The sequence below is a fragment of the Colossoma macropomum genome, unplaced genomic scaffold, assembly GCF_904425465.1.
Source record: "Colossoma macropomum unplaced genomic scaffold, Colossoma_macropomum, whole genome shotgun sequence".
In the NCBI taxonomy this organism is placed as follows: domain Eukaryota; kingdom Metazoa; phylum Chordata; class Actinopteri; order Characiformes; family Serrasalmidae; genus Colossoma; species Colossoma macropomum.
Window position 1 is genome coordinate 23,628,239 of NW_023494803.1, and position 16,341 is coordinate 23,644,579.

The 16,341-nt window shown below is 38.8% G+C and overlaps 1 protein-coding gene across 2 annotated transcripts in view; it reads right to left on the reverse strand.

Moving 5' to 3' along the window:
* slc24a4a (solute carrier family 24 member 4a) overlaps window positions 1–16,341 on the reverse strand; it is a 50,050-nt gene that overhangs the window by 22,006 nt on the left and 11,703 nt on the right. The gene's annotated exons all lie outside the window — the stretch shown is intronic.

Below are 16,341 nucleotides of genomic sequence, written 5' to 3' on the forward strand. Positions count from 1 at the left end.
ATCATGCAAAACGATAAACCTTTTTATAACGATAAACAGAATGTATCATAATGTTCTGTCATGTGATGAGAGATGACAATATATACATATGCCTGATGACCACTGATGCACACCCTGCTCACTGTGCTCTCTCGTTCTGGACAAACTTTGTGTATATGAGCTGAGCTGTAACCAACCACATTTTTGATATGTGGTGTGGTAACTGCTTGCGTCACACCCAGAGTCAACTAACATGCTGAGATTCAACACTCAAACACACACAGAGTGGAAGATAAAATGGTTAAAAAAGACCAATGTATTCAACACATGGGAGATTACTAAATTAGTGATTTTTTTTGTTTAGGATGCGTCAGAGCTCAGAAACAGTCTACAACTCTGCATACACTTTCCCTCTGAACATGTAAATCTGCTTGTGTTTGAATGAGGGTTTACATTTGTAGTTCAGCTCTCTTGGTCCAGACCAATGCGGAAAGTGATACATTCTTGCATTTTAGCTCTGCTTCTCTTAGGTGTACAGGTGAAAACAAAAAAAATGCTTGGGTAGATTTTATGACAACATTTGGCACCAATATCTGCATACATCTTTTACAATGTCTTTAGTACTGACATTATCTGTTCTACAATTTTCAATTGATAGCACACTAGGAGATGATAAAACATCTTCAAAAACTTGTGTACTGGATGTACCAAAGCAGGTTTGCAGTTTATTCTGCATTTGATCCATTTAGACATCTTTTGTTTGTTTTGCATTCATATTTAAAACGAACCACACCAACTTCTTTGGTGCGTACGAGGGATCGCATGGCAGCGTTCTCACATTTTCTAATGTATTAACACAGCAATTGCACCAGGGTCCGTTTTAATGAAATGGAACCTGACAAGTCTGAACACAACCTTAGTGATACACCCACAAAGCAGCCAGCAAAAATGACTCAGCTCACTGTAACAAAAATACAGCATTAACATAAACAGTGCATGACTACTGCAGATTTTGAAAACATAAATAAAATCTAAAATAAAAATAAAACCTCCCACTCCTTAAAACAAGGTCTTTATTAGGAGTGCTGCACCCCCCACTTCTCTGTTCAAGGGTATTTATGCCTCTATTGGAAGAACTATATAGGATCCTACAGTCTCCCATATAAATTGTCAGGACAGTCGCAAATCTTTTGAAAACAATGACTGTCTGAAGGCTGCAAGTCATAGACATCATCAGATGGTACGTATCTTCTTCTTCTATGTTCTGCCTGGGCTAATGTAGCCATTTTCTGCTCCTGCTTATTCAGGTGTGTCTTTAGTAAAATTGATGCTCACTAACTGGGATTCAGGTCCTGTGACTTTCCACGTTTTGGCCCTAAAATAGACCATTGCAGCTTTGGCAGTGTGTTGTGGGTCACCTTGCTGCTGCAAGGTGATGCTCCGTCATCTCAAACAGCATTTGGTTGGACCAAATTCATCCTATCAACTCATCCTATATACAAGTAAGCTCCTGAGACCATGTTTCAAAAGATGAGATACTCTGGATCATAAGCAGTATGTTTTTTTCTTCAATTTGACTCTAATTTCCATGACTCTGCTACTCTGTTTTATCTCACCTATCCTTTAGGAATGGGAATTGCTTGAGCCACAAGATTTGTGATATGCTATGTATTGTAATATACATATACATATATAGACATGTTGAGATATACTGTGATTTATGCAACAAAAATATTTTCTATTCATTCAAAAATTGAAAGAAGACAGATCAATATTTAAAAACATTTTTTTTACTTGTACTTACATATTTAGCAGTGCCTCATATTTGCAAAGAAGACAAAGCAACATTTAAATCAGGCTTTATTCTTGATCTTTAACAAATGCTTTAATTTAGAGCGGTCTACAATGGCAGGTGAATGAAATTCTTGGGGTCTTATTGGCAGATTACAGCAGTTCTGAATCCTGTCTGAACAGCTGGATCATTCTGTTTCCCACATTACAGAGGAGTGTACAATCTGCTCCTAACAAGAACTACACTGATTGAAATCTTGGTCTCAAATAAGTTAATATAAAACCCAAAATACAGCAAATTCCGCATTTCGCAAAATGTTTTATTCTGATTCTCTCATGATGCCCAACTTTACTGTAACTGACATTTCTTTGAGAGACATTAGCAACACTTCACATACAAAAGCCACTTGAACACTAACAGAATTAAGACTAAAAAAAAAAACCAATAGCCAACTGCCTCCCTTACAGCATAAGAAGTATGTATGCCTCTCATTCCTACATAGTTCACCATATACAGACATACAAACTCTCAAATTGGAGTCGACAGCCTGAACTTTAGCCTCACTGTCATTATTTCATTTTAAACCCAATGCGCTACAGTACAAAGGCAAAACAACAAATATCATGTCACACTGCTCAGTTACATATGAGCTGCACTGTACAGGCTCATACAGTTCAACTCAACTGAGAAACAGTTCAACTCAAATCTGTTTGAATCTGTGTAAAGATGAACAGCCTCCATCAGACAGCAGTAAGGAGAAGAAAGACTCATTGTGCAGTGGGAGTGGATCCTTGGGGAACAATGCTGTAGGCTATAGTGCAGGGCTCAAGAAAGAGTTGATGCAAGAGGGAGAAAAAGAATGCAAATCAGAACCCAGAGACAGTGCACTGATTTAAAGGCCAAGAAATGTAAACTGAGCATCAAGTTACCCCTTAAATTACCCACGCTTCACTCTCACTCTCATAACTGTATAACGTACATACTACGCCATAGCACTCACTGAATAATTAATAGAAGTCACTAAATAATCACAAGTCTTAAAATTAATAACTGAATAATAAGCCTGCAGTTTAAAGGGTGCTGTCAAGTAGACTGCAGATGCCTATTAAAATCTCCATCATGTGATTGATGAAAAAATATACAATTCAAATGGAGTTTAAAGCTAATTGCTCTGCCTGATCTGGGACTGTGAGGGTGTTTTACTCTGCATGGTGACTGATAGTGGCCTAGCCATGGCTCTGTAAATAAACCCACAACAGCAGGCAGTAAATACCTGTATATGGCACAGGCAAAAAGGAGAGCTGCAAGCTTCTGATTTTGACCACAGAAATGCAGAGGCCACCAGAAAGATCAATTTGCTCAGCTCAGGCAGTCACTGAACACTCACTAACAAAGCAGAAGCTGGCTATCTAAGATGTGGATGAGTGGCTGCAGCTATTGTATTGTACTGAAAGAGGACCAGCCATGTAGTCAGTCAGTCAGTCTTATGATCGGTTTTTCAAACTACTTAGCAAATATTCAAAAACATATACATCTATTGCAGCATAGTTTTAGAAATATTGAGAGGCACTATTTGAATAAAGACTGTGCTTCATACATCTCAACAATGCAAAGTAATACTGGATTTGCATCTCCTGCAAGTCACTATTTTAGCTTGGCTCTTTCTCTCTGTGAGGAGGCTGGCCCTCCCTCTTCTCCCTCAATGCTAGCCAATGCGGGGGGGTCTGTTAGCTGATGTGACAGAATTGGCAGTTAGCATTCTCCTCCAAGCGTGTTCAGCTGTCCAATGACGTTACATTAGTGGCAGTTTGAAAACAGGCAGCGTTTGGCTTCATGTGTCTCAGAGGAAGCTTATGCTGGCTTTCACCCTCCCAGCTTGGTACCACTGTGTGATAAGGGGAGATAGTGAGTAGGGGGGAATTGGACATGACTAAATTAAGACACAAAGCCAAAAGATTTCAAGAATGCCGATGGGAATTCAAAGAAAACACAGTTTCTCCTCAATAATTCAGGGGACAGTAAGACACAAACAGATGCAGATACATATCACTGCAACAGAAGAAAACTGGAGCTGAAATAGGCTACGTCTGTGGTAACTTATGTAGTCATGTTAACTAGTGCATGTTAAATGATTTCTAGCTGGCTACAGGTAACTGGTACAGCAGTGGATGCTGATGAGGACTCCTCGTCTTCTAACAGGAGGTCTTTTCTTCTCAGTGGATAATGTGGCAATATATTAGTTTGATATATTGTCACAATACTGCCTGCTCAGTGAACTCCAATTTAAAAAGATTTGATTTTATGGTCGCTTTAAATTAAATTTTGGTAAGACCATGCATGTCATTCCACCATGTTGATTCTTGGAAGCTGAGTTCTCCCTCTTTTTATTACATTTACATTTAAGGCATTTGGCAGACACTCTTATCCAGAGCGATTTACAATTTCATTATTTTACACAGGTAGGCGAAGGTAGTGTTAGGAGTCTTGCCCAAGGACTCTCATGGGTGCTTACCCAGCCGGAGGATTGAATCCCAGCCTACAGCGTAGAAGGCAGAGGTGGTACCCACTACACAATACCAAACAATCCAGAGCCTGTGGTCAGTTTTTTTTGTTCTCCAAAATGGTTAGACAGTAATGACTGTGGTTTTTCAAAGCTTTACAACAAGGCAGCAATTTCCACTTTAAACAGATTAAAATTGTAAATGGTATAGCCTATTAAAGGACTCAAAATTCCAGCTAGCCGGCACGCCCACTGGTAGTTGCTTAAACTTAACAAAAGAGACTTTGGTTTCTATGATGCAGCACAAGTAGTCAAGTTAGAGGATGAAAAATCTCCAATTATGACTGGTAAGTCACTTCACATCAAAGACTTTCAAAATAGCACCAACCAACTCAAAAGAAAAGTGAAGTTATCTCTCAGTTAAAAAGTGACCAACCCTGTTGTTTATTTGACAGTGATTAGTGATTTCATGGACTCTTATAGCTAACAGCAAAAAACAGTTTAAGGAAATAAGCTGTCGGCTCGTTTAAGGGGTTAAGCATACATACCCACACAACTGTCCACAAAAACACACCTGCAACAAGCCCGAGGTTTTTGAGCTAATAAGCCACACTAGATGGTGCAGACCTAATATGCTCTGAGGGGGGGTTGTTTTTCAGGAGTGGCCCCAGCCTGGGTTTGTCCCCTGGCAGAGTAATGTCTCTGTGGGCCCCACAGGCCTGAGCTGGACTGAGCCAGACTCGGACGCCTGCTTGGTCCATCTGTCGCCCACGGCTCTGGCCCACTGAGCCTCGGACCCCCAGAGAGACGAGGGCCCATGTGTCACTGTTCCCATCCACATCATCCCATTCTGCCAAAGGCAGCCCCGCTGCTGTTGGCCAGGCAGCCTGAGGGGTTCCCTGATAGAGCCTGACGCATGGAGCACATAACTACTGTGTGCCCACATCCCGCTAGAGTGGGTGTAATCCATATTACCATCTGCTGCTTAGCATCAAACAGACAACTGGAGCCTGTTCAATATGGCCTGTTTGTGCTGCGTCTACGCAGAGAATATTTGTTCATCTGCTTAAACATATTACTAACATGCACTACTATGTTTCAAAGTTTATATTGATTAAACTCATTTAAAGCCAGTGTTTGTCCTCATCATTACATTGATAACTGTTGCCATGAATGAATCCTAAAATAGACCTAGAGATAGCAGCATGAGGGTTTTTTCATCATCTTCATCATCATTCTTTTCCTCCTCCTCCTCCTCCTCCTAAGTGCTAGCAGCAACAGGGGACAGCAGAGGCTCCATCAATCAAGCAGTGGAGAGTCATTGGTGCCCTGATCACATTTCCCTACTTACAGACAGCCCCACCCCCTGCACACACAGGACATGAGAGAAGAAGAGAGGAGAGGAGAAGAGGACAGCCCCAAGGTCATCTCCTGGGAAAGAAGATCTCATGGGAATATCGGCTCTCTCTCACACACACACACACACACACGCATTTTGTACACAAACCTACACAATCCTATACTCACATATAACAGCTATCCATTGGTTTCAGTGACAACAGCAAAAGAATAGAAACACTGTCTCTTCTGTCAGGAGTCATGCAATGGAATGTTACAAACCAATGCTGACAAACCAGCCCATTACAAAAACATGAAATACTAAAACATTAAGTGATTATATTGTCACTACCTCAAACAAGAAGGTTTCTAGTGCACTTGATAATAATGAAATAACCATTCTGAGTCTTTACTGTCCTATCCAAGGCATTTGACACGTTATTATTATTAATATTATGGCAAAATGTGGAGTAAAGCATAGTTTAAAAGCTAGTTATTACATAGAAAACAGTGTATATTATGGCTGAGCCCCTGGTCCAGGCTCAAGAACACAGCTTGTGGGATTCCTCAAGTGTCAATTCTGGGCCCCCTGTTGTTTTTAATATATGTGTTAAAGGCAGCAAAGAATTTTTATGTTGTAAAGACGGCCATAAACAAATCTCATCCATAAACTCTGAATTATCCAATATTTATCATAGCTAACAAATTATTCATCGACATTAAAAACATCATAGGCGCTTTAATTAAAGGTATACATGCACTTCCACTAGTCTGAATGTCCAGTGACACATTAACTCAAGCCCACTGTACTAAATTTATTGTTATAGATGACAAACTGCACTGAAAAAAAGCACATTATCTCAGTTTTGAACAAAATGGCAGAAAAATATTGGTGTTACCACGAGAGCCAAATTCTTCCTGCCAGAAACAATGACGCAACATCAATTTGTATTACTGTATTATCTGGGCTGGTATACATTCTTCATAAATGGTCACTTCTACAAATTGTTATGTAATAATTTGAAAATCTTCAGATACTCAAGTTGTATGAAATTAACCACTTGTGATTATATATTTTCTTTTACACATCTTCCTGACTGCTTTGAAAACAGTATTTAACCTTTCAGGTTCATCATTACGCTATGCAGCTTTCTTTAGGGCATCATTTGGACAATTTACAATCTCTCATCAAGCGCTTGCAATCTGGACTTGTCTACCACCTCATTTAAAACAACTCTTCGGTTGCTAGTTTTATTTGCTCTTTTGTCCATGTTGTGCAAAAACTTAATTATTTAATTACATAATAAATGATGTAGTTGCATAATGAACTGCATTTGCATTACATTCTGTATTGACATGTTTGATTCTGCACCTTTTTCCTGATTTTCTGACTTTTTTTTAAGAAACAATAAAAACATGAAAAAGCAGAAAAGATAATTACGTATTGATAACTGAACGCATTGAATCTGCAGTTTCAGCAGGATTTTATGAAAACTATTTACTTCAAAATAATTACGATATCATTTTGGTAATTCCAGTGATAACTTCTAAGGGTTAACCCAACAAGATTCTGCTCTATAGAAAAACAACAACAACAAAAAACCTCAGGATCTCAATATTGTTTATGAGTAGAACACTGATGTGCCAGTGACCTCCAGGATCATGCAAAACACATTAGGATATTACCTCTGCATGTCCTAAGCAATCGCAGTGAAAAAGCCCTTAGTAGCATTCAGCATACTGAATTATGCCTGAGCAGGTGGTTCACATAAAGCATCTGTGGGGTGAACCTTCATATGGCATCAGTGGAGCCCGTCCTGTTTGTTAAACAGAGGGGGGAGTTGCTTCTCTCCATGTTGATGTACTTTCCCAATCTGAGGCAGGTCATCCATTAAAAGTGCACGCTAGATCAATAATTAATACCAGCACCATTACAGACTCCCACTGTCTCCCTGGCTCCTTTTTTTCTTCTGTAAGACCCCAGAAACAGGGCTTTCACATATAGGCCAAAAGAAATGGGACTAAAAAAATATGGTGCATGATGAATAATCTTCCACTGAATGAGGAATTAAGGACTATGAAGGGATAAAACAAGAAAGAGAAAGAGAGAGAGAGAAAGAAACAATATTCAGTGTATTCCTCGTCAACCAATGACCTAATCCATCAAGCCCTGTCCTCCTCAGCAGCAAATGCTTTGGTTGAGCAAATGGTTCTGAGCAGCGGCGGCACACAGACACCTCTCTTAAAGCGACAGTTCAGCCAAAAATCCAATACACACAATTATCCTCTTACCCAACATAGAGTCTATCACTAGTGTCACAGTACAGTCCATCATTGTGATAACAGATCATGTTTAATCTGTATTTTGTTAATCTGTATATTTTCACCATCTTCCTGTGATGAAACAGAATGAATACCTGAAAAGTGCTTTTCGAATTTTAATACTGGCATCTCAAGTGGTTAACTGCATACTGGAGTACCTGTGCATATGCCTAGCTAGGGCTGGTACTATATGTAATTTTTCTTGATAAAACACAATAAATATAATTACAAAAAGTTGATATTTTTATTATTTAAACCAAGGTTATGTCATAGTATTCTAGTAAGTATAGGACCGTTTTCATTCATGTGGCATAGGGGAGAGAGACATCAATACTGTCTTTAACAAGAGAAACTTATAGTTGTACAGTTGCTCATGGTTGTTTATGTCTATTTATCAGTTTCATGGCTGTTATCGATAATGATCTATAAATCGACAAGTGATCCCAGCTCTAGCTTTTTAGCTATGCAATGTATTTTTTTCTTTGTAGATAACAGCCTTACAGTGTCAAAAACCACATAAGCAAGTCTATTTGAGATTACCTAACAACTCAATGTGATTATTTAGGCCTACTATTGGGCAGGCCTAACACTTACACTGCTCAATAGCTACATCAGCCTCATAGCTCCAGAGCATGTCATGGCTGTGGAAAATGTGGCTGAATTTTGAAAATCTGAATTTTCAAAGCATCACTTTAACAGGTTGCACAGTGTACGGAATAACATGAACAAGCTGTCAGTGTCGTTAGCAATGCATTGTGGGCCTATTGGGGTACTAGGCCTAACTAAAACTAGGACAACTCCATTTACTTTTTGAAAAACAAAAAATGGCCATGTTGCAAAATGCCTTGTATGTGTTTGTGTGTGAACTTACACACTGTAAGTTTTTCTTTTTTTGGTTTGAAAATATGCTTCACCACGATTTCTCTGATGTGTTTCCAAATTATTCATTTAGCTACTCTGCATCCCCTTTCCAATTCTTCATTTCCCTTTACTTTCCATCATACTTAATCTTCAGTTTAAAGTAGCAAAAATACATCTAATCCAATACATCCAATGAGTACATCCAGTTTCTCACCACAGTTGTATGCAAAAGTTTGGGTGCCCCTGGTCAAATGACATGTTTGTTGATTTTGAAAGGACAGTAACTATACATCCCCTACACACTTCTGCACATTTAATGCCCAATTTAACATATTTACAAAAAAACATAAAATGTGGCCAGTGCACAAGTTTATATTTTATATATAGCACATCTTATATTTTATTTTTTCCAAACTCAAGCAAATAAACAGAATTTCTGCAGAAAAATGTAACATTTAAGTGTTCCCTGCGGAGGATGTGTTATTTTCATTTAGAACATCACCAAAACATGTAACCAGGGGTGTTCAAACATTTGCATATGATTGTACTTTCTTATCAACTAGACGTATTTTCCTGCAGAAACGAAACGTCCTGGCCTCTAGTGCATGAGCACAGCATCCACCCAAAAATAAACCTTCGACTTTGTCTGCAGACTCTCAGAGTTTCTTGCTTATTCAGGTTACAATCAGCATTATGGCCTCTAAACCACACTCTAAATCAGATGCCCACATCTCCATACCAACAAATAGATCAGCTCTTTTCTTCTACGCTTTCCCTCTCTCTCTTGCTCTCCCTCTCTCTCTCTTGTTCTCTCTCTCTCTCTCTCTCAAGAGGTTTGCCCCATTTTGAGACAGAATAGAGTTCCAGAGGAAGCAGCTCCTACATTTTAAGATTATATAAAGTGTGCTCATTCAGAGTAGATGAGCTTCAAAAAGGTGCCATTTCTTTATTATTATTGATTGTATTAATAATTGAGCAACTGACTATTTTTTAAGATGATCTGAATAATCTGGACAAAAAGACAAACCTCTGAGACCTTTAGACTACACATAAAATGCATACAAATGACTGTTCATAGCAGTCTTTTTTCTGTATGCAAGAGCAGTAGGAGAAATTTTACAGTGTGCATTATCATCATGTAAATTGACAACTAATCATTGCAGCTTCATCAAGAAGGAAAAATGTGATCGATTATACTTTTTAATTTAATCAATTATTTGAGACAGCCTGGTGAGTCTTCTACTTCATTCGATTAAACCAGTTTCGGCTCGTCAAATGTCTCTGAGAACACTTCTCATTTAAAATGCAGAGAATGTGTGAGGTCTAATTTCTTCTCTGCTGTAGACTCACACCCTCTCGCCGCTCACTGCACTGCGCCCTCCGCACTGGCTATAACAGAACTGTGATAATTAGAGCTGCCCTCTACTACTGTCATCCTTAAGGAAGCCTTAAGGGCTCTTCAGTAATTGTTTCTGTGTTGGATACTGTTCCTGACTTAGACGGAGGTGGTAAAGTCAGCTAAACTTTTTGTTTAAAGAACATTTTCCTATTTGATATTTTATATACTTTATGCACCAAAATTATAATTCTAGACTGAAATCAAAATTCAGGACACACTTGAACAAAAACCAGCAGAAAGGATTATATAATACACTCTAGTGTGGCTACTCTATAACGAAGGAAAACACCTTGTTTTTTAGTATATAAAGCATGTGGATGTGGCTTTTGAACTCGTGCACAGCAGTCTGAAGTTTCTTCAATAGGGGGCACTATTAGCACGCAAGTCATTTAGTGAAAAATGAGGTTCTACCCCTCAGTAGCATCTAACGAACGCACGTTTGCGGTAACAGCTTTTAGGTAAAAAAGTTTATTACCCAAAGATATTGAGTTACTCAGTATTATTTATGTGATTTCCATTAAAAAATTCATCAGATCTGTTAATGCTGAAAAAGAATGTAAGCTAAAGACCAAATAAAACGCAGCTACAGTGGACCACATTTGAGTGTCACACTGCTGATCCGTCAAACTATCTGAATGCTTCTGTGCTGGCCAGAAGGGAAAAAACAGCATATTTAATCACTATTTCTCATTTTCAAGTTATTTATCAAATGTTTGATTTTGACTTATAGGCTTATTTAATCTTTTTGCTTTTTTCTGTTTTTTCTGACTTCTTTCTCTTTAGCCCAAAAAGATAAAAGTGCTGCTTTTCACCATTTTTGGCTGAAATTGTTCAATTCTTTGTCTTTAGAGCCAAACTGGCTGATTTTTATTACCCATATTTAAAATAAAAGCTCACACTGTGTGGGCTAAATGAACACAATATACTCATTTCAGTACTTTATCCAAAATTCCAATATAAACAACCGTATTTGCTCTAATTCACATCATAACATTGCAACATAGATTGACCAAAATCGAGGTAACAAATCGACCAGTTGCTGGTTGCGTGTTTGGAGCAAAAATCTGGCGATTCAAACCTCTATCAATTAATTTCCTGCATTCCTATTTAAAAACTTTAATTTTTAAGAGTGTGCCTTCATGAACTGACACATCCAGTGTCTCCAGCAGGAAGGCATCTCAGACCTACTGCACTTTCCGAACACAGCGTACAAGCACAATCAGCCACGACAGCAAAAGAGCTCTCTGGTGACAGCCTGGAAACATGTCAATGTTTTAAAGCAGGAAAAGAAAGAGATTCTGTTAAACAACTAGTTTTCAAAGAGGTGCTATTTACCGAGGGAGATAAAACATTAACTGTGTTGTCATACATGCTGAAGGCAAAACCTTTTAAGTCTGCTGAACACCACCACCCAGCAAGCTCTGCATTAATAATACCATCATTCATCTATTCATGATAGTTTAAAGCTCACTGAGCCCCTGCGCAGATGTGCCTCACGCTAGCTGAAATTGTTTCTCACAGCGCACGTGGGTTAGCGCTTGTTCTGGAGTGGTGAGTACCCACACAGACCGGGCCGCAGGTCACAGCTTAACACCTACACTAATGTGTAACGTAGGAGTAAAGAAATAAACACAGCACTCTCCATTCAGCTGTTCAAGTCTCTGTGTCCTGTAAACCAAGAAAGTGAAGACAACAGTTATTTTGGGAATCTGAGTGATATTTGCCTAGTGAGAATTCTTTACACACACACATACACACACACACACAGACGTTTCTCAGTTGTGACAGGCAAAATGACCTCTACTTGGCCTTCAGCTCGACAGCCTGCTGATGGGGATGGACAGATCTCATCTTTCTCTCTCTCTCTCTCTCTCTCTCTCTCTCTGTCTCTCTCAACCTGTCTTTCACACTCTCTCATGTCGTACACACACACACAAACACATTACAGGTGTAAATCTCCGACCTGACGATGATGCGATTTGATTACAAATCTTTGCGAAATGATTTAAAATATGAAGCCCATGGTTTGATTTTATTTGATTGTTTTGGTATAATTCAGACTTAATTTATTTCCTATATTCCACATCAGTGGAATATAGAAAAAAACAAAACACATTAGGCTTTGTTTGTTTGTTTTTTTTATTGAATATAACATTTCTGCTTCAAATGAAAACACAAACTGTTTCTGAACAGTTCAACTGGGAGTAGCATGAGTACAAATGTTACACCTTAATTACAATTAAATTAACTATAATTATAACAGACTGTGGAGCTACTAGCACTAGCCACCTAAAAGTCTGATACACTAAAGCAAAATACAATTAATTCAGATGAGCTTTCCTATCTAAATACATGTATTAAAAGAATTATAACTAGTGAAAAAGGCTCTATCTGGCAAATTTATGACATTATAAAAGTATGCTTTGGATAAATGTGTGAAAAAAATTGACTGCTCTGAATTTATATGAGGGGCGTCTCTCTTGTTTATTGGGGGTGGTCAAACGTGTTAAAACTAACCCCACTGTGTTGAGGCTGTACTTCAGCCTGGTCAGTGCTCACTGTGAGTTATGTACATGCTTCATGTATTGAAGCCTAGAAAAGGAAGTTCAAAATTAAAGTCATATGAAAAGTTTTATGCATATGACAGTTTTGTTGATTTTCTAAGTGAAAATAAGTACACAACCTCTATAGAGAACACACTTCTGCACATTTAACGCATCAATACTGTTTGCTGTTAATCTGCTGAATTCAACATAACGGAAAAAATGAAACATAAAATGTGGCCTGTGCAAAAGATATAGTAGATTTTATATTTTATGTTTTACTTTTCTCTATAAGTTAATCTCAACAAATGAATAGAAATCATGAACTAAAATTTCCCATATTTAAGTGTGTTCTCTGTAGAGGATGTGTTGACTTATTTTCACTTAGAAAATCAATAAAACATGTAATCTGATCAGGGGTATTTAAACTGTTCCATATAACAGTACGTAGACGGATTATATCAGTATGTAGGTACCTGTGCTACTCTGTGATTTATTTTGCATCAGGATGGACCAAGTCGGTGTTTTTCTCTATCCTACCCTAAGAAAATTACAGGTCACCAAATTCGGCAGTGGTCTGATGTTAGTTCTGTCTAAATACACATCTCCACGATTTTCATGGTTTTTGACCGCTGTTACTTGCAGTATTCAGTCTCCAAGCACAAGTTTCCATTTTCAACACTTCCTGAATCGCGAAACAATGGATACTTTGGAAGAGTCTATTACCCATTACTTGGTTCCAGTGGTAGAATTTAATCTTTCTAGTCTCTTCATTTGGACAGCATCAGCAAATGGAGAGAGAAAATGAAGTCAAATACAACAAGCTAGATTCCACAGGCTGATTGAATTCTTTGCATTCACAATCTACTAGAAACTCTATTGTCCCATCTGTCCCAAGAGTTTTATCACTGACGCAACACGCAAGGATGTTTTTACAAGTGTCCCCCCTTATAAACTAATTCAATCAAATAAGGTTTTATACACAATTCAGTAATCAACAAGACATATGATGAAAAAATGTACTTTGATTATGTCTGTATGATTTCTGTGAAAATTTGCAGATGAGATTGCTATGGAAACACATTCTACTTGAATACTTTTAACAGCATAAAATATCCATGTTAATTTTTTTAGGTTGTACCCCACCCTCCCCTACTTTACTGACTATTACACTACAGCCTATTATACTTGCTTCTAACATTCTGAAATTGATGCAGTTGAATCAGCCCTTCGTGATGCATCCATGCATTTTTATCCCCAATTTATTTGTTTACACACACCATACACACACGCACACACATACACACACACACACACACACAGTGTCAACTCCCACCCACCCCCTTTGCTGGAAGCAGTATGTGTAAGATCTATATACTCGAGCTTGACAGGCATGCGAGGCGTACTGCTGAGCCAGTGGGCCTGACAGCCGGGCGGCTCCCGCTCACAGCATCACACGCACACTCATTATGGGCACAAGCAGCAAAAAACGAAAGGGCAGACTCTATCAAGCTGCGCTGACAACTACCACTGCTGCATTTGACTCAAGCAGAAATGCAACCCCCCAGAACGCTCACCCATTCAGCACCACAGGTCAAAGAAAGAGTCTTCTCAGTAGGACTGCATCATACGGAAAAAACAGCAGTGTTGCGATTAGATTGCCTCATATTGCGATTGCAATACACTCTACGATATATTAACAATGTTGGCGCATGCTGCACTGGCCCGCTTTATCCTAAATTTTCCATATATGACCTAAAAGTTCAGATAATACCAGCTAACGTAATTGAGCATTTTGCATTTTAATTTTATACTACAACAGTTTTGGTTAAACAGTACTTTACTGACAAATATGATGATCAGTTGTCATTTGAGAATTTTGAATTATGATTTTGCAGTTGTGGGTGATGCAAAAAAGTTTAACTTTATGCAAATCAGGAGTGAAGCAATGTGGATATTAAAAATGGGAACTGAGCATATTGGCGTATGCTTTGTCTCCCCAAGGTGGTTCCTAGACATTTGTCCCTACTAGAGATTGAGAAATGGCAGCGGTGCAAAGACTAAACACTGTTTTCTTCACATACTGACTGGGTAGACAGTGATGCACTACGCAAGGATTAAACACAGACAACTGATTTCACTCTAGGTTTTTGATTTTTAGCAGGAACACATTTGATTTGTTCATGGTATCAGTGAAATCATGGCAACCAATGGTCAGCTCAAATTCAGAAAGCCCCACAGGTGATGAGCGACCAGCAATTTGGGCAACAAGAGAGGAAAAGTTGCTGCCAGTACTTGAGAGATCACAAAATTGAATTCAGTGATAGCATGACCAAAAAAATCGTTAACTGTCAGCAGATTATTGGTGATATTTTCGCTGATACCCAAAAAAATGCAAGCCATCAATTTCAGATGATATTATCGGCCAACAGATTTATTGGTTGGGCTTAGAGCTGGGCGATATGGCCAAAAATGTTATCACGATAAACAAAATTCATATTGTTCGATATCGATACATACCACGATAAATGTCAAATCATTATTTCTTTCACGTTTGAAGGCTGATTTTTGCTCCTGGGTGGTTAATTGCTGTTTCAAACAATCCTTTATGATCGGAACACAACAAACACTCACCAAACAGTGGAACATTTCACAAATCTGTCATGGGAGAGTGGGAGAAAGTGTCTGGTGAGCTGTTTTTACCAGCTGGAAAAGCATGGCTATTTTGTAATAGTCATAATTTAAGAAAGAAAACAGATTATTTTTAGCTGGTGACGAGCGCTCGGCTACCCCGTTACAAATGATATCACAGTATTCAGACACCAGCTAGCGACAACTGGATATTCAATTGTAGTAGTTTAAGGGGTGAACCGCAAAATATCAACACCAGACAAACAGAGTCCTCCTTTTAGGTATGTTTAAACTGAAAGCGGTGCTTTTGTGTCATGTTTGATCTACAGTATCATTAATTCTCTGTGTTGCGGAGTGACAGAGAGCTGCTTCAAGTTAGCCAGCTGCTAAAAACAGCCTGGAAAGCTAGCGCTCTCGCACTCTCCCGCTCTCCAATGCCTCACAGCTTCCTCAGTTTACTTTCGTTTAAATCAGGGCTGTAATTTACATGAAGCCACTTCTTTCTTTCACTTTCGTTGCTTGGGAACTAATACTTAAATATGACTGTCCGAGCGCTGTAACAGCGCTGTAGTTGTGAGGATTGTGATTTAACGCTGCTAAAGCTGGCTAGGATGTACAGAAAGAGGTGAGTTCGCTGTAGGACAGTACAGTTACACCACTGACCTCGTCACTCACACTCGGTCACAGGAGAACAGATCGCCGGTTGCTCCACTCAGACAGGGAATGTATAACTCCGCGTTTCAGCCATTGCTAAAGACTCATCTTACTCGTGGCCCCCTCCCTCTCTAATCATGTAGAAAAACTCGGAAGTGCGCCCTCTCCTGGTGACAGCAGAGTAGTGTCGCTTTCCTTGCAGTAGAAAACGCCACCAAGGCTTTCGCTGAAGTGTGAGAATGGTGTATTATATCGAACATTTATCGAACACGTCGTATCGCTCTATCGAGGAAAAGTTATATCGCGATAATTATCGTTATCG